Source organism: Phyllobates terribilis, unplaced genomic scaffold (genome assembly GCF_046119375.1).
Source record: "Phyllobates terribilis strain yellow unplaced genomic scaffold, ASM4611937v1 Scaffold_499__1_contigs__length_1316695, whole genome shotgun sequence".
Classification (NCBI taxonomy): domain Eukaryota; kingdom Metazoa; phylum Chordata; class Amphibia; order Anura; family Dendrobatidae; genus Phyllobates; species Phyllobates terribilis.
The window spans coordinates 546606-572477 of record NW_027363259.1 but is presented as its reverse complement, the minus strand read 5'-3'; the positions used below and the strand labels follow the sequence as shown (position 1 = coordinate 572477).

General features: G+C 42.4%; 7 non-coding genes and 1 pseudogene across 7 annotated transcripts; all 8 read right to left on the bottom strand.

Moving 5' to 3' along the window:
• Positions 1–95: 95 nt before the first annotated feature.
• Positions 96–286, bottom strand: LOC141230620 (U2 spliceosomal RNA). Its single transcript, XR_012297076.1, has one exon. It is a non-coding gene; the product is annotated as a U2 spliceosomal RNA (small nuclear RNA).
• Positions 287–1401: 1115 nt separating this feature from the next.
• Positions 1402–1592, bottom strand: LOC141230157 (U2 spliceosomal RNA). Its single transcript, XR_012296713.1, has one exon. It is a non-coding gene; the product is annotated as a U2 spliceosomal RNA (small nuclear RNA).
• A 1115-nt stretch (positions 1593–2707) lies between these two features.
• Positions 2708–2898, bottom strand: LOC141230619 (U2 spliceosomal RNA). The gene has a single exon (XR_012297075.1). It is a non-coding gene; the product is annotated as a U2 spliceosomal RNA (small nuclear RNA).
• Positions 2899–4013: 1115 nt separating this feature from the next.
• Positions 4014–4204, bottom strand: LOC141230618 (U2 spliceosomal RNA). Its single transcript, XR_012297074.1, has one exon. It is a non-coding gene; the product is annotated as a U2 spliceosomal RNA (small nuclear RNA).
• Positions 4205–11688: 7484 nt separating this feature from the next.
• LOC141230617 (U2 spliceosomal RNA) lies at positions 11689–11879 on the bottom strand. Its single transcript, XR_012297073.1, has one exon. It is a non-coding gene; the product is annotated as a U2 spliceosomal RNA (small nuclear RNA).
• Positions 11880–12994: 1115 nt separating this feature from the next.
• Positions 12995–13185, bottom strand: LOC141230616 (U2 spliceosomal RNA). The gene has a single exon (XR_012297072.1). It is a non-coding gene; the product is annotated as a U2 spliceosomal RNA (small nuclear RNA).
• A 1115-nt stretch (positions 13186–14300) lies between these two features.
• LOC141230331 (U2 spliceosomal RNA) lies at positions 14301–14496 on the bottom strand. Its single transcript, XR_012296873.1, has one exon. It is a non-coding gene; the product is annotated as a U2 spliceosomal RNA (small nuclear RNA).
• Positions 14497–20743: 6247 nt separating this feature from the next.
• On the bottom strand, positions 20744–20916 carry LOC141230340 (U2 spliceosomal RNA; annotated as a pseudogene).
• Between the last annotated feature and the right edge of the window lie 4956 nt (positions 20917–25872).

Sequence of the window (25872 nt, the reverse complement as noted above, 5' to 3'; positions counted from 1 at the left end):
AAAGCCAAAGAGTCCATCCCAAAATCCGACAAACAAGCAAAATGAACAAAAAACATTGAATTCAATTCTTTCTGATTTTAGAAACTGCATTAAAGAAGGGGTGCACCGGTCCTGGAGATACTGCAATACCAGGTCAATGCGTGGAGTGGACAGAGCAAGCTCTTTTTCCATCTCCCTGTTCTAAAAATCCATTTAATATATGGTCCCCAGATAGGGGACGTATCAGATATTAAACTGATAAGAACAGATACTACACTTGATCTTAGCCAAAAGGCCGAGAAGCGATAACCAGAATTGGTTTCAAACTACGGAGCCACCCAAGGATCCTGAAAAGTCCATTTGTGGAGATGAGCTCCTGGACTCCCGTTAAGAAGACATGTTGTCAACCTCTAGATCCCTTACATGCCTGCACTTTTCGGCTTGCTGCTGCTGCAATCCACGCGTTTTAGATCTGCATAACTCCACCTCTTTAAACACAGCACCTTCACCCCCTGCTGTTCCCACCCGCCTCAACACCGTTGGAAGGGAGGAGAACCAATTAAGGCGGGGGGTGGGGTGGAACGAGCAGCTGTCTACCCTTAGCAGGAGGGCTCCTGATTACATACCTCTCCTGCTGCTGCTGCTGCTGGCTGTCCAGCAGCAGACTGAAGGTGGCTGCTGCTGTGCACAGGTATATAAAGGCTCAGAGCCTATTATGACACGCGCAGCCAGCGTTCCATTGCCACATTCCATCTACTGCAGGCAGGATACCTGGCTGGCTGAATGTCGCTGAGAAGCTCACAGAGACCGCCATAAGCAACAGTTTAACAGAATGCCACAGACTAATCAACCAAACTTTTTGGGTTGGGTTCTCTTTTATAGTCTGCAGGCATTAAATGAAAGAAGTCAGTGTTCCAGCAGAAGGAGACAACGTTTCAGAAAAGGCATTGTAGCAAACCAAAAAAGAAATTTTAAGCGCAGCAGAGTAACCAGCGCACATACCTGTTAGCTCAGGTGAGTTTAAAAGGCTGTTGTTGATAACAAGGGCATTTGCTAAATAGATGGTGTGTGTGCAACAATATACTGAAAGGTCAATTATATTGTGCAGCTTATCTCACCACCTGTAGTTATTTAGGTGAAAGCTCCAAAATGCTTGCCTAATATGTCTGTTTATCCAAAAGGAAGTAAAAAGGGAGAGCTAGAAAGATAGCATTGCATCACATTACATGGCAATGCAATGCACAGTTGCTGAAGTTGAACCAAAATGAGCTTGTAATCTGGCTTCTGCAACTTTGACCATGAAAAATCCAATGAGGAGAAGAAAAGCAAAGCCAAAGAGTCCATCCCAAAATCCGACAAACAAGCAAAATGAACAAAAAACATTGAATTCAATTCTTTCTGATTTTAGAAACTGCATTAAAGAAGGGGTGCACCGGTCCTAGAGATACTGCAATACCAGGTCAATGCGTGGAGTGGACAGAGCAAGCTCTTTTTCCATCTCCCTGTTCTAAAAATCCATTTAATATATGGTCCCCAGATAGGGGACGTATCAGATATTAAACTGATAAGAACAGATACTACACTTGATCTTAGCCAAAAGGCCGAGAAGCGATAACCAGAATTGGTTTCAAACTACGGAGCCACCCAAGGATCCTGAAAAGTCCATTTGTGGAGATGAGCTCCTGGACTCCCGTTAAGAAGACATGTTGTCAACCTCTAGATCCCTTACATGCCTGCACTTTTCGGCTTGCTGCTGCTGCAATCCACGCGTTTTAGATCTGCATAACTCCACCTCTTTAAACACAGCACCTTCACCCCCTGCTGTTCCCACCCGCCTCAACACCGTTGGAAGGGAGGAGAACCAATTAAGGCGGGGGGTGGGGTGGAACGAGCAGCTGTCTACCCTTAGCAGGAGGGCTCCTGATTACATACCTCTCCTGCTGCTGCTGCTGCTGGCTGTCCAGCAGCAGACTGAAGGTGGCTGCTGCTGTGCACAGGTATATAAAGGCTCAGAGCCTATTATGACACGCGCAGCCAGCGTTCCATTGCCACATTCCATCTACTGCAGGCAGGATACCTGGCTGGCTGAATGTCGCTGAGAAGCTCACAGAGACCGCCATAAGCAACAGTTTAACAGAATGCCACAGACTAATCAACCAAACTTTTTGGGTTGGGTTCTCTTTTATAGTCTGCAGGCATTAAATGAAAGAAGTCAGTGTTCCAGCAGAAGGAGACAACGTTTCAGAAAAGGCATTGTAGCAAACCAAAAAAGAAATTTTAAGCGCAGCAGAGTAACCAGCGCACATACCTGTTAGCTCAGGTGAGTTTAAAAGGCTGCTGTTGATAACAAGGGCATTTGCTAAATAGATGGTGTGTGTGCAACAATATACTGAAAGGTCAATTATATTGTGCAGCTTATCTCACCACCTGTAGTTATTTAGGTGAAAGCTCCAAAATGCTTGCCTAATATGTCTGTTTATCCAAAAGGAAGTAAAAAGGGAGAGCTAGAAAGATAGCATTGCATCACATTACATGGCAATGCAATGCACAGTTGCTGAAGTTGAACCAAAATGAGCTTGTAATCTGGCTTCTGCAACTTTGAACATGAAAAATCCAATGAGGAGAAGAAAAGCAAAGCCAAAGAGTCCATCCCAAAATCCGACAAACAAGCAAAATGAACAAAAAACATTGAATTCAATTCTTTCTGATTTTAGAAACTGCATTAAAGAAGGGGTGCACCGGTCCTGGAGATACTGCAATACCAGGTCAATGCGTGGAGTGGACAGAGCAAGCTCTTTTTCCATCTCCCTGTTCTAAAAATCCATTTAATATATGGTCCCCAGATAGGGGACGTATCAGATATTAAACTGATAAGAACAGATACTACACTTGATCTTAGCCAAAAGGCCGAGAAGCGATAACCAGAATTGGTTTCAAACTACGGAGCCACCCAAGGATCCTGAAAAGTCCATTTGTGGAGATGAGCTCCTGGACTCCCGTTAAGAAGACATGTTGTCAACCTCTAGATCCCTTACATGCCTGCACTTTTCGGCTTGCTGCTGCTGCAATCCACGCGTTTTAGATCTGCATAACTCCACCTCTTTAAACACAGCACCTTCACCCCCTGCTGTTCCCACCCGCCTCAACACCGTTGGAAGGGAGGAGAACCAATTAAGGCGGGGGGTGGGGTGGAACGAGCAGCTGTCTACCCTTAGCAGGAGGGCTCCTGATTACATACCTCTCCTGCTGCTGCTGCTGCTGGCTGTCCAGCAGCAGACTGAAGGTGGCTGCTGCTGTGCACAGGTATATAAAGGCTCAGAGCCTATTATGACACGCGCAGCCAGCGTTCCATTGCCACATTCCATCTACTGCAGGCAGGATACCTGGCTGGCTGAATGTCGCTGAGAAGCTCACAGAGACCGCCATAAGCAACAGTTTAACAGAATGCCACAGACTAATCAACCAAACTTTTTGGGTTGGGTTCTCTTTTATAGTCTGCAGGCATTAAATGAAAGAAGTCAGTGTTCCAGCAGAAGGAGACAACGTTTCAGAAAAGGCATTGTAGCAAACCAAAAAAGAAATTTTAAGCGCAGCAGAGTAACCAGCGCACATACCTGTTAGCTCAGGTGAGTTTAAAAGGCTGCTGTTGATAACAAGGGCATTTGCTAAATAGATGGTGTGTGTGCAACAATATACTGAAAGGTCAATTATATTGTGCAGCTTATCTCACCACCTGTAGTTATTTAGGTGAAAGCTCCAAAATGCTTGCCTAATATGTCTGTTTATCCAAAAGGAAGTAAAAAGGGAGAGCTAGAAAGATAGCATTGCATCACATTACATGGCAATGCAATGCACAGTTGCTGAAGTTGAACCAAAATGAGCTTGTAATCTGGCTTCTGCAACTTTGAACATGAAAAATCCAATGAGGAGAAGAAAAGCAAAGCCAAAGAGTCCATCCCAAAATCCGACAAACAAGCAAAATGAACAAAAAACATTGAATTCAATTCTTTCTGATTTTAGAAACTGCATTAAAGAAGGGGTGCACCGGTCCTGGAGATACTGCAATACCAGGTCAATGCGTGGAGTGGACAGAGCAAGCTCTTTTTCCATCTCCCTGTTCTAAAAATCCATTTAATATATGGTCCCCAGATAGGGGACGTATCAGATATTAAACTGATAAGAACAGATACTACACTTGATCTTAGCCAAAAGGCCGAGAAGCGATAACCAGAATTGGTTTCAAACTACGGAGCCACCCAAGGATCCTGAAAAGTCCATTTGTGGAGATGAGCTCCTGGACTCCCGTTAAGAAGACATGTTGTCAACCTCTAGATCCCTTACATGCCTGCACTTTTCGGCTTGCTGCATCTGCAATCCACGCATTTTAGATCTGCATAACTCCACCTCTTTAAACACAGCACCTTCAACCCCTGCTGTTCCCACCCGCCTCAACACCGTTGGAAGGGAGGAGAACCAATTAAGGCGGGGGGTGGGGTGGAACGAGCAGCTGTCTACCCTTAGCAGGAGGGCTCCTGATTACATACCTCTCCTGCTGCTGCTGCTGCTGGCTGTCCAGCAGCAGACTGAAGGTGGCTGCTGCTGTGCACAGGTATATAAAGGCTCAGAGCCTATTATGACACGCGCAGCCAGCGTTCCATTGCCACATTCCATCTACTGCAGGCAGGATACCTGGCTGGCTGAATGTCGCTGAGAAGCTCACAGAGACCGCCATAAGCAACAGTTTAACAGAATGCCACAGACTAATCAACCAAACTTTTTGGGTTGGGTTCTCTTTTATAGTCTGCAGGCATTAAATGAAAGAAGTCAGTGTTCCAGCAGAAGGAGACAACGTTTCAGAAAAGGCATTGTAGCAAACCAAAAAAGAAATTTTAAGCGCAGCAGAGTAACCAGCGCACATACCTGTTAGCTCAGGTGAGTTTAAAAGGCTGCTGTTGATAACAAGGGCATTTGCTAAATAGATGGTGTGTGTGCAACAATATACTGAAAGGTCAATTATATTGTGCAGCTTATCTCACCACCTGTAGTTATTTAGGTGAAAGCTCCAAAATGCTTGCCTAATATGTCTGTTTATCCAAAAGGAAGTAAAAAGGGAGAGCTAGAAAGATAGCATTGCATCACATTACATGGCAATGCAATGCACAGTTGCTGAAGTTGAACCAAAATGAGCTTGTAATCTGGCTTCTGCAACTTTGAACATGAAAAATCCAATGAGGAGAAGAAAAGCAAAGCCAAAGAGTCCATCCCAAAATCCGACAAACAAGCAAAATGAACAAAAAACATTGAATTCAATTCTTTCTGATTTTAGAAACTGCATTAACCCCTTAAGCCCCGCGGGTGGTTTGCACGTTAATGACCGGGCCAATTTTTACAATTCTGACCACTGTCACTTTATGAGGTAATTACTCTCGAACGCTTCAACGGATCCCCCTGATTCTGAGATTGTTTTTTCGTGACATATTGTACTTCATGATTGTGGAAAAATTTCTTCGATATCACTTGCGTTTATTTGTAAAAAAAACGGAAATTTGGCGAAAATTTTGAAAATTTTGCAATTTTCAAAATTTGAATTTTTAAGCCCTGAAATCAGAGCGATATGTCACACAAAAGAGTTAATAAATAACATTTCCCACATGTCTACTTTACATCAGCACAATTTTGGAACCAAAATTTTTTTTTGTTAGGGAGCTATAAGGGTTAAAAGTTGACCAGCGATTTCTCATTTTTCCAACAAAATTTACAAAACCATTTTTTTAGGGACCACATCACATTTGAAGTCACTTTGAGAGGTCTTTATGACAGAAAATACCCAAAAGTGACACCATTCTAAAAACTGCACCCCTCAAGGTGCTCAAAACCACATTCAAGAACTTTATTAACCCTTCAGGTGCTTCACAGGAATTTTTTGAATGTGGAAGAAAAAAATGAACATTTAACTTTTTTCACAAAAATGTTAATTTAGACCCAATTTTTTTTATTTTCACAGGGGTAACAAGAAAAAATGGACCCCAAAATTTGTTGTGCAATTTCCCCTGGGCACGCAGATACCCAATATTTGGGGAAAAAATACTGTTTGGGCGCACGGCAGGGCTCGGAAGGGAAGGAGCGCTATTTGACTTTTTGATTGTAAAATTTGCTTGAATAATTAGCGGACGCCATGTTGTGTTTGGAGAGCCCATGTGTGCCCAAACTTTGGAGCTCCCCCACAAGTGACCCCATTTTGGAAACTAGACCCCCCAAGGCACCTTTCTAGATGCATAGTGAGCACTTGGAACCCCCAGGTGCTTCACAAATTGATTCGTAACAATGAAAAAGTGAAAAAAAAAAACACTTTTTCATTTTTATGAATCAATTTGTGAAGCACCTGAGTGTTCCAAGTGCTCACAATGCATCTAGATAGGTGCCTTGGGGGGTCTAGTTTCCAAAATGGGGTCACTTGTGGGGGAGCTCCAATGTTTGGGCACACAGCGGCTCTCCAAACGCAATATGGTGTCGCTAACAATTTGAGCCGATTTTCCGTTAAATTTGTTAGAGGACACCATGTTGCATTTAGAGAGTCCCTGTGTGCCCAAACATTGGAGCTCCCCCACAAGTGACCCCATTTTGGAAACTAGACCCCCCAAGGCACCTATCTAGATGCATAGTGAGCACTTGGAACCCCCAGGTGCTTCACAAATTGATTCGTAACAATGAAAAAGTGAAAAAAAAAACACTTTTTCATTTGTATGAATCAATTTGTGAAGCACCTGAGGGTTCCAAGTGCTCACTATGCATCTAGATAGGTGCCTTGGGTGGTCTAGTTTCCAAAATGGGGTCACTTGTGGGGGAGCTCCAATATTTGGGCACACAGCGGCTCTCTAAATGCAACATGGTGTCCGCTAACAAATTGAATGGAAAATCGGCTCAAATTCTTAGCGGACACCACATTGCGTTTGGAGAGCTTCTCTGTGCCCAAACTTTGGAGCTCCCCCACAAGTGACCCCATTTTGGAAACTAGACCCCCCAAGGCACCTTTCTAGATGCATAGTGAGCACTTGGAACCCCCAGGTGCTTCACAAATTGATTCGTAATAATGAAAAAGTGAAAAAAAAAACACTTTTTCATTTTTACGAATCAATTTGTGAAGCACCTAGGGGTTCCAAGTGCTCACTATGCATCTAGATAGGTGCCTTGGGGGGTCTAGTTTCCAAAATGGGGTTACTTGTGGGGGAGCTCCAATGTTTGGGCACACAGGGACTCTCTAAATGCAACATGGTATCCGCTAACAAATTGAATGGAAAATCGGCTCAAATTGTTAGCGGACGCCACATTGCGTTTGGAGAGCCCCTCTGTGCCCAAACTTTGGAGCTCCCCCACAAGTGACCCCATTTTGGAAACTAAACCCCCCAAGGCACCTTTCTAGATGCATAGTGAGCACTTGGAACCCCCAGGTGCTTCACAAATTGATTCGTAATAATGAAAAAGTGAAAAAAAAAACAATTTTTCATTTTTACGAATCAATTTGTGAAGCACCTAGGGGTTCCAAGTGCTTACTATGCATCTAGATAGGTGCCTTGGGGGGTCTAGTTTCCAAAATGGGGTCACTTGTGGGGGAGCTCCAATGTTAGGGCACACAGGGACTCTCTAAATGCAACATGGTATCCGCTAACAAATTGAATGGAAAATCGGCTCAAATTGTTAGCGGACGCCACATTGCGTTTGGAGAGCCCCTCTGTGCCCAAACTTTGGAGCTCCCCCACAAGTGACCCCATTTTGGAAACTAGACCCCCCAAGGCACCTTTCTAGATGCATAGTGAGCACTTGGAACCCCCAGGTGCTTCACAAATTGATTCGTAATAATGAAAAAGTGAAAAAAAAAACACTTTTTCATTTTTACGAATTAATTTGTGAAGCACCTAGGGGTTCCAAGTGCTCACTATGCATCTAGATAGGTGCCTTGGGGGGTCTAGTTTCCAAAATGGGGTCACTTGTGGAGGAGCTCCAATGTTTGGGCACACAGGGACTCTCCAAATGCAACATGATATCCGCTAACAATTTGAGCCGACAATTTGTTAGCGGATATCATGTTGCATTTGGAGAGTCCCTGTGTGCCCAAACATTGGAGCTCCCCCACAAGTGACCCCATTTTGGAAACTAGACCCCCAAAGGCACCTATCTAGATTCATAGTGAGCACTTGGAACCCCAGGTGCTTCACAAATTGATTCATAAAAATGAAAAAGTGTTTTTTTTTTCACTTTTTCATTTTTACGAATTAATTTGTGAAGCACCTGGGGGTTCCAAGTGCTCACTATGCATCTAGAAAGGTGCCTTGGGGGGTCTAGTTTCCAAAATGGGGTCACTTGTGGGGGAGCTCCAAAGTTTGGGCACAGAGGGGCTTTCCAAACGCAATGTGGTGTCCGCTAACAATTTGAGCCGATTTTCCATTCAATTTGTTAGCGGATACCATGTTGCATTTAGAGAGTCCCTGTGTGCCCAAACATTGGAGCTCCCCCACAAGTGACCCCATTTTGGAAACTAGACCCCCCAAGGCACCTATCTAGATTCATAGTGAGCACTTGGAACCCCAGGTGCTTCACAAATTGATTCATAAAAATGAAAAAGTGTTTTTTTTTTCACTTTTTCATTTTTACGAATCAATTTGTGAAGCACCTGGGGGTTCCAAGTGCTCACTATGCATCTAGAAAGGTGCCTTGGGGGGTCTAGTTTCCAAAATGGGGTCACTTGTGGGGGAGCTCCAAAGTTTGGGCACAGAGGGGCTCTCCAAACGCAATGTGGTGTCCGCTAACAATTTGAGCCGATTTTCCATTCAATTTGTTAGCGGATACCATGTTGCATTTAGAGAGTCCCTGTGTGCCCAAACATTGGAGCTCCCCCACAAGTGACCCCATTTTGGAAACTAGACCCCCCAAGGCACCTTTCTAGATTCATAGTGAGCACTTGGAACCCCAGGTGCTTCACAAATTGATTCATAAAAATGAAAAAGTGTTTTTTTTTTCACTTTTTCATTTTTATGAATCAATTTGTGAAGCACCTGGGGGTTCCAAGTGCTCACTATGCATCTAGAAAGGTGCCTTGGGGGGTCTAGTTTCCAAAATGGGGTCACTTGTGGGGGAGCTCCAAAGTTTGGGCACAGAGGGGCTCTCCAAACGCAATGTGGTGTCCGCTAACAATTTGAGCCGATTTTCCATTCAATTTGTTAGCGGATACCATGTTGCATTTAGAGAGTCCCTGTGTGCCCAAACATTGGAGCTCCCCCACAAGTGACCCCATTTTGGAAACTAGACCCCCCAAGGCACCTATCTAGATTCATAGTGAGCACTTGGAACCCCAGGTGCTTCACAAATTGATTCATAAAAATGAAAAAGTGTTTTATTTTCACTTTTTCATTTTTACGAATCAATTTGTGAAGCACCTGGGGGTTCTAAGTGCTCACTATGCATCTAGATAGGTGCCTTGGGGGGTCTAGTTTCCAAAATGGGGTCACTTGTGGGGGAGCTCCAATGTTTGGACACACAGGGGCTCTCCAAACGCAACATGGCGTCCGCTAACAATTTGAGCCGATTTTCCATTCAATTTGTTAGCGGACACCATGTCGCGTTTGGAGAGCCCGTGATGTGCCTAAACAGTGGAGCTCCCCCACAAGTGTCCCCATTTTGGAAACTATACCCCTCAAAGATTTTATTAAGGTGTATAGTGAACATTTTGAACCCAGAGGTACGGCACATTATTTGTTTACATTAGGTCATCATATTGAATAAGTTTTCATTATTCTTGAGCGCAAGTGCTCGCTACTTGAGTTTGCATCGGGTACTCAGGTATGCACCATGTACAGCGTGTGCTCGAGTGACATGCTCGAGTCCCTGCTCCGCATGTTTCACGGTTATTAGACACCCAAAAAAAAACATGCGGGGATCGCTCGTGCATGGCAGGCAATCCCCGTAAAGTTTTTTGGCCGCGAAGCATATGGGGCAGAGACTCGAGCATGTCACTCAAATACCCACGATACTAAATGCATACCAGAGCACCCGATGCAAACTCAAGTAGCGAGCACTTGCTCTCAACACTAGTCGCCATATCGTCATCTTTTTTTCTTACTTTTGAAAAAAATCCCAACCCCAGCCCTAACCCTAGCACAACCCTAGCCCCAGCACAACCCTAGCCCCAAACCCAGCCCTAACCCTAGCCCAATCCTAACTCAAGAGTTTATTTTTGACGCCGTTCCTTGTGCGGTATAAGTGATTAGACGACTTTATTCTTCGGGTCGGTGTGATTACAGCAATGCCAGAATCATATGGGGTTTTTATGACTGACAGCTGTCACACACTAAAAGACGCATTTTTTGTAAAATCTAGTTTTTGCATCGCCATATTTTGAGAGCTATAATTTTTCCAGATTTTGGCAGACAGTCATGTGACGGCTCGATTTTTGCGGGATGACTTGACGTTGTTATTGGTGCCATTTTCAGGCACGTGACATTTTTTGATCGCTTTCTATTCCGATTTTTGGGAGGCAGAATAAACAAAAACCAACAATTCAGGAATTGTTTTTTTTTTTTTTTTTTTTATTCTGTTCCGCGTGTGGTAAAATTGATAAGGCAGCTTTACTCTTCGGGTCAGTACGTTTACAGCGGTACCACATTTGTATCATTTTTCTATGTTTTGGCGCTTATACACAATAAAAGCTATTTTATAGAAATAAATATTTTTTAGTATCGCTTTATTATGAGAGCTATAACTTTTTTATTTTTCGGCTGATGGAGCTATATGGCGGCTTGTTTTTTGCGGGACGAGATGCCGTTTTCAGCGGTATCATTTCTATTTATATACGTCTTTTTGATCGCGTGTTATTCCACTTTTTGTTTGGCGGTATGGTGATAAAGCATTGTTTTTTGCTTGTTTTTTTTTTTTTTTTTTTTACCGTGTTCACTGAAGGGGTTAACTAGTGGGACAGTTTTATAGGTCAGGCTGTTCCGGACGCGGCGATACCAAATATGTGTACTTTTATTGTTTTTTTTTTATTTTTTTTTATAATAATATTTATTGATGGGTACATTATATTTTTATTTTTGGTGTATTATTTTTTTTATTTTTTTATAATATTTTTGCACATTTTTTTTTTTTTTTTTTTTCCACTTTCACACAGTTTATACACTTTATTACTTTGTCCCACTCTGGGACTTTCACTTTTTTTTTTCTGATCGCCTGCATGGCACAGGAATGGAGCACCATCCCTATGCCATGAAGGCTGTCAGAAGTGCACAGTGTGAAGATTGCTTGGAGATGCACTGCGCATGTCCAAGCAATCTTCCTGCTCTCTGGTGACCCGGATGTTGTCATGACAACATCGGGTCATCATGGCAACACCCGGGAAGCCTTTGCAGACTGCGCTGGAAGCCGGAAGAGGAGGTGAGTATCGCCGATCACCTCCCCTTGCCCCCGCAATGCCGCGATCGACTTCGATCGACTTCGATCGCAGCATCGCGGGGGTTAATGTGCTGGGAGCGGTGCGTGACCGCTCCCTGCACATAGTACCGGGTGTCAGCTGTGACAATCAGCTGACACCCGGCGGCGATCGCGCCCGCACAGCCTGTGTGCGGGCGCGATCGCGATGACGTACTAATACGGGTCTGGCTCTTAAGTCCCAGGGCACAGACGCGTATTAGTACGTCAGATGTTATTAAGGGGTTAAAGAAGGGGTGCACCGGTCCTGGAGATACTGCAATACCAGGTCAATGCGTGGAGTGGACAGAGCAAGCTCTTTTTCCATCTCCCTGTTCTAAAAATCCATTTAATATATGGTCCCCAGATAGGGGACGTATCAGATATTAAACTGATAAGAACAGATACTACACTTGATCTTAGCCAAAAGGCCGAGAAGCGATAACCAGAATTGGTTTCAAACTACGGAGCCACCCAAGGATCCTGAAAAGTCCATTTGTGGAGATGAGCTCCTGGACTCCCGTTAAGAAGACATGTTGTCAACCTCTAGATCCCTTACATGCCTGCACTTTTCGGCTTGCTGCTGCTGCAATCCACGCGTTTTAGATCTGCATAACTCCACCTCTTTAAGCACAGCACCTTCACCCCCTGCTGTTCCCACCCGCCTCAACACCGTTGGAAGGGAGGAGAACCAATTAAGGCGGGGGGTGGGGTGGAACGAGCAGCTGTCTACCCTTAGCAGGAGGGCTCCTGATTACATACCTCTCCTGCTGCTGCTGCTGCTGGCTGTCCAGCAGCAGACTGAAGGTGGCTGCTGCTGTGCACAGGTATATAAAGGCTCAGAGCCTATTATGACACGCGCAGCCAGCGTTCCATTGCCACATTCCATCTACTGCAGGCAGGATACCTGGCTGGCTGAATGTCGCTGAGAAGCTCACAGAGACCGCTATAAGCAACAGTTTAACAGAATGCCACAGACTAATCAACCAAACTTTTTGGATTGGGTTCTCTTTTATAGTCTGCGGGCATTAAATGAAAGAAGTCAGTGTTCCAGCAGAAGGAGACAACGTTTCAGAAAAGGCATTGTAGCAAACCAAAAAAGAAATTTTAAGCGCAGCAGAGTAACCAGCGCACATACCTGTTAGCTCAGGTGAGTTTAAAAGGCTGCTGTTGATAACAAGGGCATTTGCTAAATAGATGGTGTGTGTGCAACAATATACTGAAAGGTCAATTATATTGTGCAGCTTATCTCACCACCTGTAGTTATTTAGGTGAAAGCTCCAAAATGCTTGCCTAATATGTCTGTTTATCCAAAAGGAAGTAAAAAGGGAGAGCTAGAAAGATAGCATTGCATCACATTACATGGCAATGCAATGCACAGTTGCTGAAGTTGAACCAAAATGAGCTTGTAATCTGGCTTCTGCAACTTTGAACATGAAAAATCCAATGAGGAGAAGAAAAGCAAAGCCAAAGAGTCCATCCCAAAATCCGACAAACAAGCAAAATGAACAAAAAACATTGAATTCAATTCTTTCTGATTTTAGAAACTGCATTAAAGAAGGGGTGCACCGGTCCTGGAGATACTGCAATACCAGGTCAATGCGTGGAGTGGACAGAGCAAGCTCTTTTTCCATCTCCCTGTTCTAAAAATCCATTTAATATATGGTCCCCAGATAGGGGACGTATCAGATATTAAACTGATAAGAACAGATACTACACTTGATCTTAGCCAAAAGGCCGAGAAGCGATAACCAGAATTGGTTTCAAACTACGGAGCCACCCAAGGATCCTGAAGAGTCCATTTGTGGAGATGAGCTCCTGGACTCCCGTTAAGAAGACATGTTGTCAACCTCTAGATCCCTTACATGCCTGCACTTTTCGGCTTGCTGCTGCTGCAATCCACGCGTTTTAGATCTGCATAACTCCACCTCTTTAAACACAGCACCTTCACCCCCTGCTGTTCCCACCCGCCTCAACACCGTTGGAAGGGAGGAGAACCAATTAAGGCGGGGGGTGGGGTGGAACGAGCAGCTGTCTACCCTTAGCAGGAGGGCTCCTGATTACATACCTCTCCTGCTGCTGCTGCTGCTGGCTGTCCAGCAGCAGACTGAAGGTGGCTGCTGCTGTGCACAGGTATATAAAGGCTCAGAGCCTATTATGACACGCGCAGCCAGCGTTCCATTGCCACATTCCATCTACTGCAGGCAGGATACCTGGCTGGCTGAATGTCGCTGAGAAGCTCACCGAGACCGCCATAAGCAACAGTTTAACAGAATGCCACAGACTAATCAACCAAACTTTTTGGGTTGGGTTCTCTTTTATAGTCTGCAGGCATTAAATGAAAGAAGTCAGTGTTCCAGCAGAAGGAGACAACGTTTCAGAAAAGGCATTGTAGCAAACCAAAAAAGAAATTTTAAGCGCAGCAGAGTAACCAGCGCACATACCTGTTAGCTCAGGTGAGTTTAAAAGGCTGCTGTTGATAACAAGGGCATTTGCTAAATAGATGGTGTGTGTGCAACAATATACTGAAAGGTCAATTATATTGTGCAGCTTATCTCACCACCTGTAGTTATTTAGGTGAAAGCTCCAAAATGCTTGCCTAATATGTCTGTTTATCCAAAAGGAAGTAAAAAGGGAGAGCTAGAAAGATAGCATTGCATCACATTACATGGCAATGCAATGCACAGTTGCTGAAGTTGAACCAAAATGAGCTTGTAATCTGGCTTCTGCAACTTTGAACATGAAAAATCCAATGAGGAGAAGAAAAGCAAAGCCAAAGAGTCCATCCCAAAATCCGACAAACAAGCAAAATGAACAAAAAACATTGAATTCAATTCTTTCTGATTTTAGAAACTGCATTAAAGAAGGGGTGCACCGGTCCTGGAGATACTGCAATACCAGGTCAATGCGTGGAGTGGACAGAGCAAGCTCTTTTTCCATCTCCCTGTTCTAAAAATCCATTTAATATATGGTCCCCAGATAGGGGACGTATCAGATATTAAACTGATAAGAACAGATTTTTTTTAATTTGGCTATCCCCCACATGGGGATAAAAACCGTTTATTTAAAATTTAACAAATTACAGAAATAAAACCATTACATCCACATTACACTTTCGGGACTTCAAAGAAAAATAAAAATTCCATCACAGCAAATTTTACAAGACTTCAAATATTCCATAGGTTAAAAAGCCATTTGCCTGCCAATGTTACATTCTTTTTCCTGTCCAATAAATAGTATATGTACATTTCACTTTTACAAAAGGCTAAAACATCATCTACTGGTAACATTTCATGTTTAAAAACAGCAATATTTCTAGCATTCCAGAGCGCTATCTTGGCACAATTCACTGTCTTCCACGCCATTATTTTTTGGTCCATTGTTGGGCATTCCAGAAGACCATATAACACTGATGCAAAATTAAAGTCCTTGAGGTCCACCATTTTCTCCAGCAGGGGGATTAATCTTCTCCAGAACTCTTTAGCAAAAGCACAAGTCCATAAAAGATGCTTCACTGTCTCTTCTTCTTGACAACCTTCTCTTGGGCAGATGGCAGACCTCACAAAACTTCTTCTGTACTGGAATGCCCGGCAAGGAAGACAGTGGTGTGCGCAGCTCCAAGACATGTCTTTCTGTACATTAAAAAGATAAGGGGCGTTAATCATTTTCCATATGTGTACAGTTTTGTCATCATCATAACGTTCAATATCACACAACGTCACATCAGTACTAATTTGTTTGAGTAGTGTCTTGCTGTTACATAGATCCCCTGTCTGTTTCTTATTCAAATTAAAATCAAGAATAATTTTCTTTAAAATCTCATAATGTGCAGGCAGGTTAAAAGCATAAGGAAAGGATAAAACCGTTTCAAACCAACCAAACCTTCTCATGAGAAAACCAGTGTTAAAACGCATAAAATAGGAAAGGTAATTATCTTTAAAAAGGGTTTTAAAACAGAAACAGAAAAAATGTATTAAAAGAAACTTATCTAAAACAGGGAAATCTTTCCCACCTTTAACCTTTGGCTTTGTCACAATTTCTCTTTTGAGTTTCTCCATTTTTGAGCCCCAAAAAAAGGTAAAACATACTTTTGTAATTCGTTTCAACAAATTTGTAGGAGGGGGAACACCAAACTAAGATATAACAGGATAGGTAATATCACCATTTTTACAATCAGAACTTTACCTTCCATTGACAGCTTTCTCATATTCCACATGCAGATTTTCTGATTAATTTTCTGTGCTGCCGCATCCCAGCTATTAAAACCATTATTAGATTCATTAAAAGAAACACCTAAAATAGTAATGGAATCTGTAACTGCAATTGGTACATCATGTAAACTCATCCCCCCGACATTTAAAATATTACATTTAGTAAGATTAATTTTAAAACCGGAAATTGTACAAAAAGACTGAATTTGGCTTATCGTTTTTTGTATTGAAGGTACATCACATCCAAACACTGCTACATCATCCATATAGCTTACAACTTTAACTTGTAGACCGTTCCCTCCGGGTAAGGGTACTCCACATATTTGCTTATCCCGGCGTATTGTACATAAAAGGGGTTCTATAGCACATATAAAAAGCAGGGGGGACAAAGGGCAACCCTGCTTCACCCCTGATTTTAAAACTACCTCTTTTGTTTTAAAACCATTAACTAAAATCTTACTCGTACAATCATTATAAAAAGCTTTAAGAGACAATAAAAACCCACCCGGAATGCCCATTTTTTCTAAAACTTTAAAAAGATAAAAATGAGACATGCGGTCAAAAGCTTTCTCAAAATCCACCGCTAGGATTGACATCTTTGTCTTTCTGGTTTTTACATCTTCAATACAATCTTTCACCAGGTTTAAATTGTCCCAGATACTACGCCCAGGTACCCCGCATACCTGATTTGCATGAATTACTTTATGTATCACTTTTTTCAACCGATTTGCACAGATCTTAGCCATAATTTTGTAATCACTATTTAAAAGAGTTATCGGCCTCCAGTTTTTAAGATCCGTTTTGTCACCTTTTTTGTATAGTAGTGATACCTCACCTTTCTTCCATGAGTTGAGTAAAACCTTATTATTAAAAACTTCGGAAAACAAATTAAACAAATCATCTTTTAAAATATCATAAAAACTTATATAAAACTCTATGGGGATACCATCAGGGCCGGGCACTTTACCATTTTTAAAACTCTTCATGGTTTCTAAAATCTCTTCCTCACATAGAGGTTGGGATAAAAAACTTTGGGCATCAGCATCTAGGGTGGACTTGATCTCCCCCAGGAAAGTGTGTATTAAATCATGGTCTACAGTTTTTACATTAAAAAGATCATTAAAATAGACATTTACCTTATCCAATATAACGTTGATATTATTATCTCCATCTATGTTATCAATTATTGTTTTCGCCTGTTTGTTTTTCTTAAAAAAATACCTGGAACAAGTCTCATCCTCTTCTACGTGTTTTACCTTTGAACGAAAAATCAGTTCTTTTCCTTTTTGTTCCAACCACTTTGAAATTTCTCCTTTAAGACTCAATATATCATTACCTACATCCAGACCATTGTCTTTGAATTTGTACAATGTCTGTAACCTGATATTAAGAAAATTATAGATCTCAAACTTTTCTTTAGCTTTTTGTATGCTTTTCTTTATAAAGAAATCTTTAATGCTTATTTTCATTCTATCCCACCAGGAGCTAAAAGAAATATTGGGGTTTTTCCTTTTTCTACAGTTTACATAAAACTCAATAAAATCCGATAAAATTTGTGGATCTTTTAAAAGGGACACATTCAATTTCCAAGATTTCTTACCACATTTCTTCTTTCCATTAATGCTCACTCTAAAAGATAAAACCTTGTGATCTGAGAGAATATTAGTTAAAACTTCACATTTCACTGGCAGTATTTTTTCTGAACCTAAAACAAAATCTATCCTGGAGCTACATGTAGAATTGCTCCAGGTGAAACCAGCGTCTATAGGGCTATCCTTGTTACATTCTTTATACACATCAGTTAATTTACAATCATTTATAATATTGCTTAACATTCCAGACGTTTTGTCATAATTTCTACTCACGGAACCGGAGCGTCGGCTTTCGCCTTTTAAAATACAATTAAAATCACCTGCCAGGATAAAAGGTTCTGAAATGTTAATAAATAAAGGTAAAATTTCCAGCATATCAGCCCTTTCATTTTTATCAGGTGACCCATAAAAATTTAAAAACTGCCATCTTGTCCCATCAATAAAAGCCTTAACTAAAAGAATACGACCCGGTAAAATATCTTGGATAAAATCAATAGACACATTTCCCTTAAAAAGTATAGCTACCCCGGCTGATCCGGTTGCATTTGATCCAGACCAGACCGATGGACCATGTTTCCACTCTTCCTTATATTTTTTGTAAGAAATCTTATGAGGGATATGACATTCTTGTAAAAAGAAAACAGAAGCTGTAAAACAGGTTAAAAAATGTAAAACAGTAGCTCTTCTGGTCTTGGATCCTATGCCTCTCACATTGAGGGAAACACCACTAATGTCAGCCATCATAACAAATGGTTAGGAAGAAACAAAAACTGGACTTTACCTATCCGATGGACGGATCAGACCACTTGGACTTTCACCAACGCCCTCTTCTGAATCCACCGTTATCAAAGAGTCTTCATCATCGGAGAAGGAACATTCACTTAAATTAAGACCCGACGCTACTGGGGTGTAGCTCGGAAGGATATTGTGAGAAAGGTTACACTGGGTCTCCATAGGCTGACCATTTAGGTCCTCGTCAGGTGGGTCTCCGAGAGGCTCCGCACTCCCCTGCTGACCCGCAGAGGGTCGTAACACAGGGGCAGGCTGCGCACATGGCGGAGCCTCAGAGTCCCCGGAGGCAGCCAGGTTCGGGGCCCCACCTGGGGCAGCAGAGCCCCGGGACCTCGGGATTCCAGAGTCTACACCCCGTGAGGGGATGTATCCATCTCCTCCCTATTAGCCACCTCCACGGAACCATTCTTTTTCTTATTATGAGACCTCACCAAATGCCACGTACCGCCCTCGCTCTCGTGAGACCCAGTGGGAATTTTGGGCTCGGTGTCAGCCTTTTGGCGTTCTTTTTTGGCCTTACCGACCACCCCTTTATGATTTTTCTCAGCCTTCCTTTTAGCCTCCTTATGGTCTTTCAGCCAGCTCCTGGGCTCCTGTGAGTTACCTGTCATTGACTCGGAGGGATTGTTACTAGTCGAAGCGCCCTTATCACCTCCCGAGGCTCCAGGTTGCTGTTCCTCCTCCTGAGGGGTGGTCTGATTGGCCCGTCCATTCCCGGATGTCTTGGACTTCTCCTTTTGTTTTTGTTCATCCTCTCTGAACCTGTGAGGGCAAGAAAAATAGAAATGACCAGGTGTCCGACAAAAAGAGCATTTTTTTTCATTTGGGCACTCCTTTGTGTCATGTTCAGTACTGGCACAATTTCTACAAGTGGCACCACAACTATCCTTAGAGTGCCCATAGAGACCACAATACCTACAGAAAAGTGGCATTCCTGAGAAAAAAAAATCCCCATTAGTTTGCCCTATTTTAAATCGAGCTGGAGGAAGTCTCACACCTCCAGGGAATTTAGGGTCTCTTTCACAGTTTACTAAAAACTTCCATTTTGAGGTCCAGATGTTAAACTCATTCAACACTTTCCCAATCAATTTCACACTTTTAAAATAAACTGACAAAAAGGAAATAACCTCTGGTGCTGTTATGAAGGGTGAGAAGATTTTCACAACCACCATCTTTACCTCATCCAGGACGTGCTCGATGATCTGAATCCCTTTTAGACCAGGGCTATTTTCTACCGACTTAACTCTGGACAAAACATCTTTGAAAATACCTTCGCCAGTAAAGGTTACATCATAATCTCCACGTCGAGGATAATCCTGGATAGAAAGGATTTCGTTGGTTCTGACGTGGAGCAGTTTCTCAAGCACGTCCTGGACTACATATCCCAGATTCCGCATATCGGAACCACCAGCCGTAAAGCGGACCCTTATGGTGTTCTTAAGCCTCGCATATAGAGGCACGAGGTTGGGGTCAACCTCCATGGTATGGCGAAACAAAATGCAAATTGCAACCGCCTGCAATCTGCGCCTTCAGAGCTTTGAGATAAAGCACCTGAAGGCTGGGGGATCGCTGCCCGTTACCCTAGGACTAATCCCTCTCCCTAATAGCAGCAGGCAGGTGAAGCCCACCGAAGTGGACGATCCTGCCAGGCCAAGGAGAGGGGTACCTGAGTGCCCTTCAACTGAAACCTCCTGCTGTGAAGCACTTGGTCTCAGCCAAAAGGCCGAGAAGCGATAACCAGAATTGGTTTCAAACTACGGAGCCACCCAAGGATCCTGAAAAGTCCATTTGTGGAGATGAGCTCCTGAACTCCCGTTAAGAAGACATGTTGTCAACCTCTAGATCCCTTACATGCCTGCACTTTTCGGCTTGCTGCTGCTGCAATCCACGCGTTTTAGATCTGCATAACTCCACCTCTTTAAACACAGCACCTTCACCCCCTGTCCAGCAGCAGACTGAAGGTGGCTGCTGCTGTGCACAGGTATATAAAGGCTCAGAGCCTATTATGACACGCGCAGCCAGCGTTCCATTGCCACATTCCATCTACTGCAGGCAGGATACCTGGCTGGCTGAATGTCGCTGAGAAGCTCACAGAGACCGCCATAAGCAACAGTTTAACAGAATGCCACAGACTAATCAACCAAACTTTTTGGGTTGGGTTCTCTTTTATAGTCTGCAGGCATTAAATGAAAAAAGTCAGTGTTCCAGCAGAAGGAGACAACGTTTCAGAAAAGGCATTGTAGCAAACCAAAAAAGAAATTTTAAGCGCAGCAGAGTAACCAACGCACATACCTGTTAGCTCAGGTGAGTTTAAAAGGCTGCTGTTGATAACAAGGGCATTTGCTAAATAGATGGTGTGTGTGCAACAATATACTGAAAGGTCAATTATATTGTGCAGCTTATCTCACCACCTGTAGTTATTTAGGTGAAAGCTCCAAAATGCTTGCCTAATATGTCTGTTTATCCAAAAGGAAGTAAAAAGGGAGAGCTAGAAAGATAGCATTGCATCACATTACATGGCAATGCAATGCACAGTTGCTGAAGTTGAACCAAAATGAGCTTGTAATCTGGCTTCTGCAACTTTGAACATGAAAAATCCAATGAGGAGAAGAAAAGCAAAGCCAAAGAGTCCATCCCAAAATCCGACAAACAAGCAAAATGAACAAAAAACATTGAATTCAATTCTTTCTGATTTTAGAAACTGCATTAAAGAAGGGGTGCACCGGTCCTGGAGATACTGCAATACCAGGTCAATGCGTGGAGTGGACAGAGCAAGCTCTTTTTCCATCTCCCTGTTCTAAAAATCCATTTAATATATGGTCCCCAGATAGGGGACGTATCAGATATTAAACTGATAAGAACAGATCCGTTTTCAAACAAGCTTTATTTAAATCAGACATACATCATAAATTACAAACAAATCACAAAGACTTGAATAAAATATGACATAAAACAAATACAAGGTCAGATTTAAAAAGCGCATAAAAGCATAAAAATCATAAAACACAGTTTTGCATATAATTTGCATAAATAAATACATATGTCAAATGCAAACACCATAGCTTTTTAACTTTATCTTTTTACAATCAGGTAGTATGAAAACTTTTCACAAAGAACATATCCGATACAATATTTGAAACAAATCACAAATACTGGAATAAAATATGACATAAAACTAATACAGAGTCAGAATTAAAATGCACTTAAAAGCATAAAAAGCATAAAACACAGTTTTGCATATAATTTACATAAATAAATACATATTCCAAATTTGCAAACACCATAGCTTTTTTGCTTCATTGATTCCCATCTTTTTACAATCTCTCAGGTAGTATGTAAACATTTCACAAAGAGCAAGCCCAATACAATCTTTGACAGGAATAAATTCACGTTTAAACAATAATATATTGCGCACTTTCCATAAAGCTTCTTTTAAACAGTTTATTATAAGCCATGCGACTCGTGCTTGTTTCATGGTTGGGCAATTAATTATCCCATATATTATAATGTCACAATTAAGGGTTTGTATACCACATATCCATTTTAGGAGGGTGCCCACCGTCTGCCATAGCTCTTGTGCGTAGGGGCAATCCCACAGTAAATGAAACACTGACTCGTTTGGGGCGCATCTTTCTCTGGGACATCTAGCACTAGCCACCAGCCCCCTATGATGCTGAAAAGCTCTCGTAGGGAGACATTGGTGAACAACCTGCCAAGCTAAATCCTTTTGTGAGTTGCTAAGTGCAGGACAGGCCACGTTGTTCCACACTAGGCGGCACCTGGAGATGGAAAAATTAGACACATCCTCCATCTCCTCATGTCCCTTACAAATAACTGTTAACTTACGTTGATCAAATAAAAGCTGACGATCAACTTGGGTCAGATCATATTCTGAAATGACCTTCTCCAAGATCTTGTAATGCTTAGGGGGAGATAAGAGAAAAGGACAATTAACAGTCATACTGAAGTTCAACTTTCGGAAAAGAAACCCAGTTGTATATCTAAGAAAACAAGAGAAAGCCCCAACATTATTCAAGCTTTTGCAACAAAATACAAAAAACTTGATAAATAAAAACAATTTTAAATCAGGGAACCCTTTACCCCCATTTTTCTTGCTTTTACATACCACCTCCCTCCTCAATTTCTCCATTTTGGATCCCCACAGAAAATAAAACATGGGCTTCATAAGTCTTTTAAGATACAGAGAATTAGGGGGAAAAACCATAGCGGCATACAAAATGATAGGAAGCAAAACCATTTTAATTACAAGAATCTTGCCCTCCATTGTTAGTTTTCGAGTTTGCCATAAAGAGATCTTCTGATTTAATTTATTCAAAACCAAATCCCAGTTTTCAATACCATCATTAGCAGGATTAAACAAGACACCCAGGATCTTGATTCCTACTGTTTGTGTGGGAACCCTAGGCGGATCTGACTCCCATTGACCCATAATCATACAGTCACATTTATTTATATTCAACTTAAACCCAGACCCAGCACTAAAAATTTCAGTAATTAGAATTGCTCTGTTAATAGATGCTGAGCTAGTGCCATATACAGATATGTCATCCATATATCCAATGGCTTTAACTTGTTGTCCACCCCCACCCGGAATAAAAATGCCCCTAACCACCTTGTCCCGACGCAGCAGGCACAACAGTGGCTCAATGGAGCAGACAAATAAAAGTGGGGACATGGGGCAACCTTGTTTAACACCGGAAAGAAGCTCCACCTCTCTAGTTAAAAAACCATTGACTAAAATCCGGGCAGATGACTGTTTGTATAAAAGCGCAATTTTCTGAATAAAAGAATCAGGGAACCCCATCTTTCCCATAACTTTAAAAAGATAAAAGTGGGAGACCCTATCAAACGCTTTCATAAAATCCAAAGATAAAATAGCTAGTGGCTGTTTTCTATCTTTTTGAAACCAGATAAGATCACGAATTAGGTTTAGATGCTCCCAGATTGATCTCCCGGGGACACCACAAACCTGATCTGGATGAATTACATTTTTAATAACTGCTTTAAGACGACCAGCAACAACTTTAGCTAAAATCTTGTAGTCTGTATTTAATAGTGAAATAGGCCTCCAATTCTCCAACTTTGATTTATCACCTTTCTTAAAAATTAATGTAATCATACTTTTACGCCATGAATATGGTAATAAATCAGCCTTAGAGGCTTCACAAACTACTTGTATAAAATCCTCCTTAATTAGATCCCAAAAGCAAAGATAAAATTCAATAGGAAGGCCATCTGATCCAGGAGCCTTACCTTTATTAAAACTCTTAAGGGTCTCTTCAATTTCACTGGGTAAAAGTTCTTTAGCTAAAAAAATCTGGTCATCTTTATTTAAAAACTGGGATAAAACATTAAGATTCTCTGTAAAAGCAGGTTCATCAACATTTTTAATACTAAAAAGATCTCTATAAAAATTAGCAGTATGCTCTAAAATGCCCTCAGTGGAAGATTGTCCTTCTAGCTCAGTAATCACTTGTTTTTTGTCACTCATTTTTTTAAAGAAGAACCTTGAGCAGGTCTCACCCTCTTCCAAATATTTCACACGGGCATTAAATATAATTTCTTTACCCTTTTGTTCCAGGAATTTTTGGATTTCTGTCTGGATCTTGGCAATCTCACCATCCACACCAGGCACTCCCCACCCCTTAAGCTTATGGAGAGTTTGCATCCTGACATTAAAATCTTTAAAACATTTCCTTTTTTCACGTGCCTTCCTTTTACCAATTTTAATAAAAAATTCTTTAATACGGGTTTTAACACACTCCCACCACCCCAACATACTCTGATTTGGGTGTTTCCGTCTTCTCCAACTCTCATACTTTGCATAAAACTCCGCCCTTACCAGTTCGTCTTCTAATAAGAGCACATTCAATTTCCACATACCTTTTCCAACTTTTGCTTCCTGTGGAGTTTGCAATACATTGTATAGTAATACATGATCAGAAAAAATATTTTCTATTAGACCAGCATTCCTAGGTTTAAAAACATCAGAAGAGGAAAAAATAAAATCAATACGAGATGACATCCCTCTACCCCTCCATGTATGCCCAGGGTCAGTAGGGTAGGACTTTCTCCAAGCATCTAATAATTTGAGGTCCATTGTCAAATGTTTTAACAGACTGGATGTTTTGTCTGTTCTTCCATTAGTATCACCTCCACTCCTCCCCTCCCCCAACATGACACAGTTAAAATCCCCTCCCACTATCACAGGGGACGGACCTGATAAAAACAAAGGGATGACATTAAAAAGGGAAGCACGCTCATTTTTCTCTGGGGATGCATAAACATTAATAAGACGACAGGTAAAACCATTTAAAATAACATGAGTTGATAAGGCACGACCTGGAACTATTTCAGTGATGGATAAAACATTAACATTTTGACATTTGAATAAAATCCCAACCCCGGCAGCTTTATTTTCATTGGACCCTGACCAAATAGAGGGTCCTGCTGACCAGTCCATTTTTAAGTTGGGGTATGACAAATCGTGATCAATACCGCATTCTTGCAGGAAAAAAATGTCAAAGTTCAGAGTCAGTAACCAAGCAAACAAAGCAGCCCGTCTAACAGGGCTCTTTAGGCTTCTCACATTTAGTGAGGCAGCACGGATTTCTGCCATGTTAGGTGTTTTTTATTGATTCATTATACTCTGAATCTGAATCAATAATTTGTGACAGAGAAGGTGAAGGAAGGGATGACACAGTTCGTAAACTGTCCGTTTCATCTGAGTCCGTGAAATCCTCAATTAAGTTAGTCCCCTCTGGGCTGAGAATTTTTGCAGCACTAGATAGAAAGACTTTACGGGACATCTGAGGCAGGTTATGCTCCTCCTGTGCCTCTTCACGACTTCTCTTACCACTGGCGCTGAGATCCATCCGATCCTCCGAATCCACCCGATCCTCACCAGGCACTGCAGCAGGTGGAATACCCGCAGACCCTCCAGGAGCACCAAGGGACATCATCTCCGGAGCAGGATGACCATCAGGACCAGCAACAGGTTCACCAACCACTGCACGACCTCTATCATCCAGGCAGGCAACAGGACATCCATCAGGAATGGTTCCAGGACATCCATCTGGACTGGCATCAGGACATCCATCTGGACTGGCATCAGGACATCCATCTGGACTGGCATCAAGGCATCCATCTGGGTTGGCATCAGGACATCCATCTGGATTGGCATCAGGGCATCCGTCTGGATTGGCATCAGGGCATCCATCTGGATTGGCATCAGGGCATCCGTCTGGACTGGCATCAGGGCAGACATCTGGTCCAACATCTGTGCTGGCATCAGCAGGGGTATCTGGATGGACATCTGGATTGGTACCAACAGCTCCAGATTTTCGCCTCTTTTTTGGTTCCCTCTCATTTCCGCTCTGAGAAGGTGCCATCTCCCCACCAGGTGAAACCTGGACCCCTGCAGGAGTAGGCAAAGGCGTGACCTCGGCTACAGAGGCCGGGTTTTTCCGCAAAGGTACCGACTGAGCATCGACTGAGTCAGACTGTTTTTGACCTTTAGTAATGTCCACAAAGCTTTTTCTGGGGTCACCCGGGCTGACCCTGCTGGCATCAGCAGGAACTCCTGCGGAACTAGCCGCAGGCGCCCGAGAGCCACCACGAGACCTTGTCCGCATCGGACAATTACTGAACAGGTGAGTAGACATTCCGCACCCACTGCAGGTCTTACTGTTCTTACAGTCCTTTGAGGCATGACCCCATTGTCCACAATTGTGGCACTGACTCATCCGCTCGTTCTTACAATCGCTCTGTATGTGACCAAGGTCACCACACCTACGACACCTGAATGGTTGTCCATCATA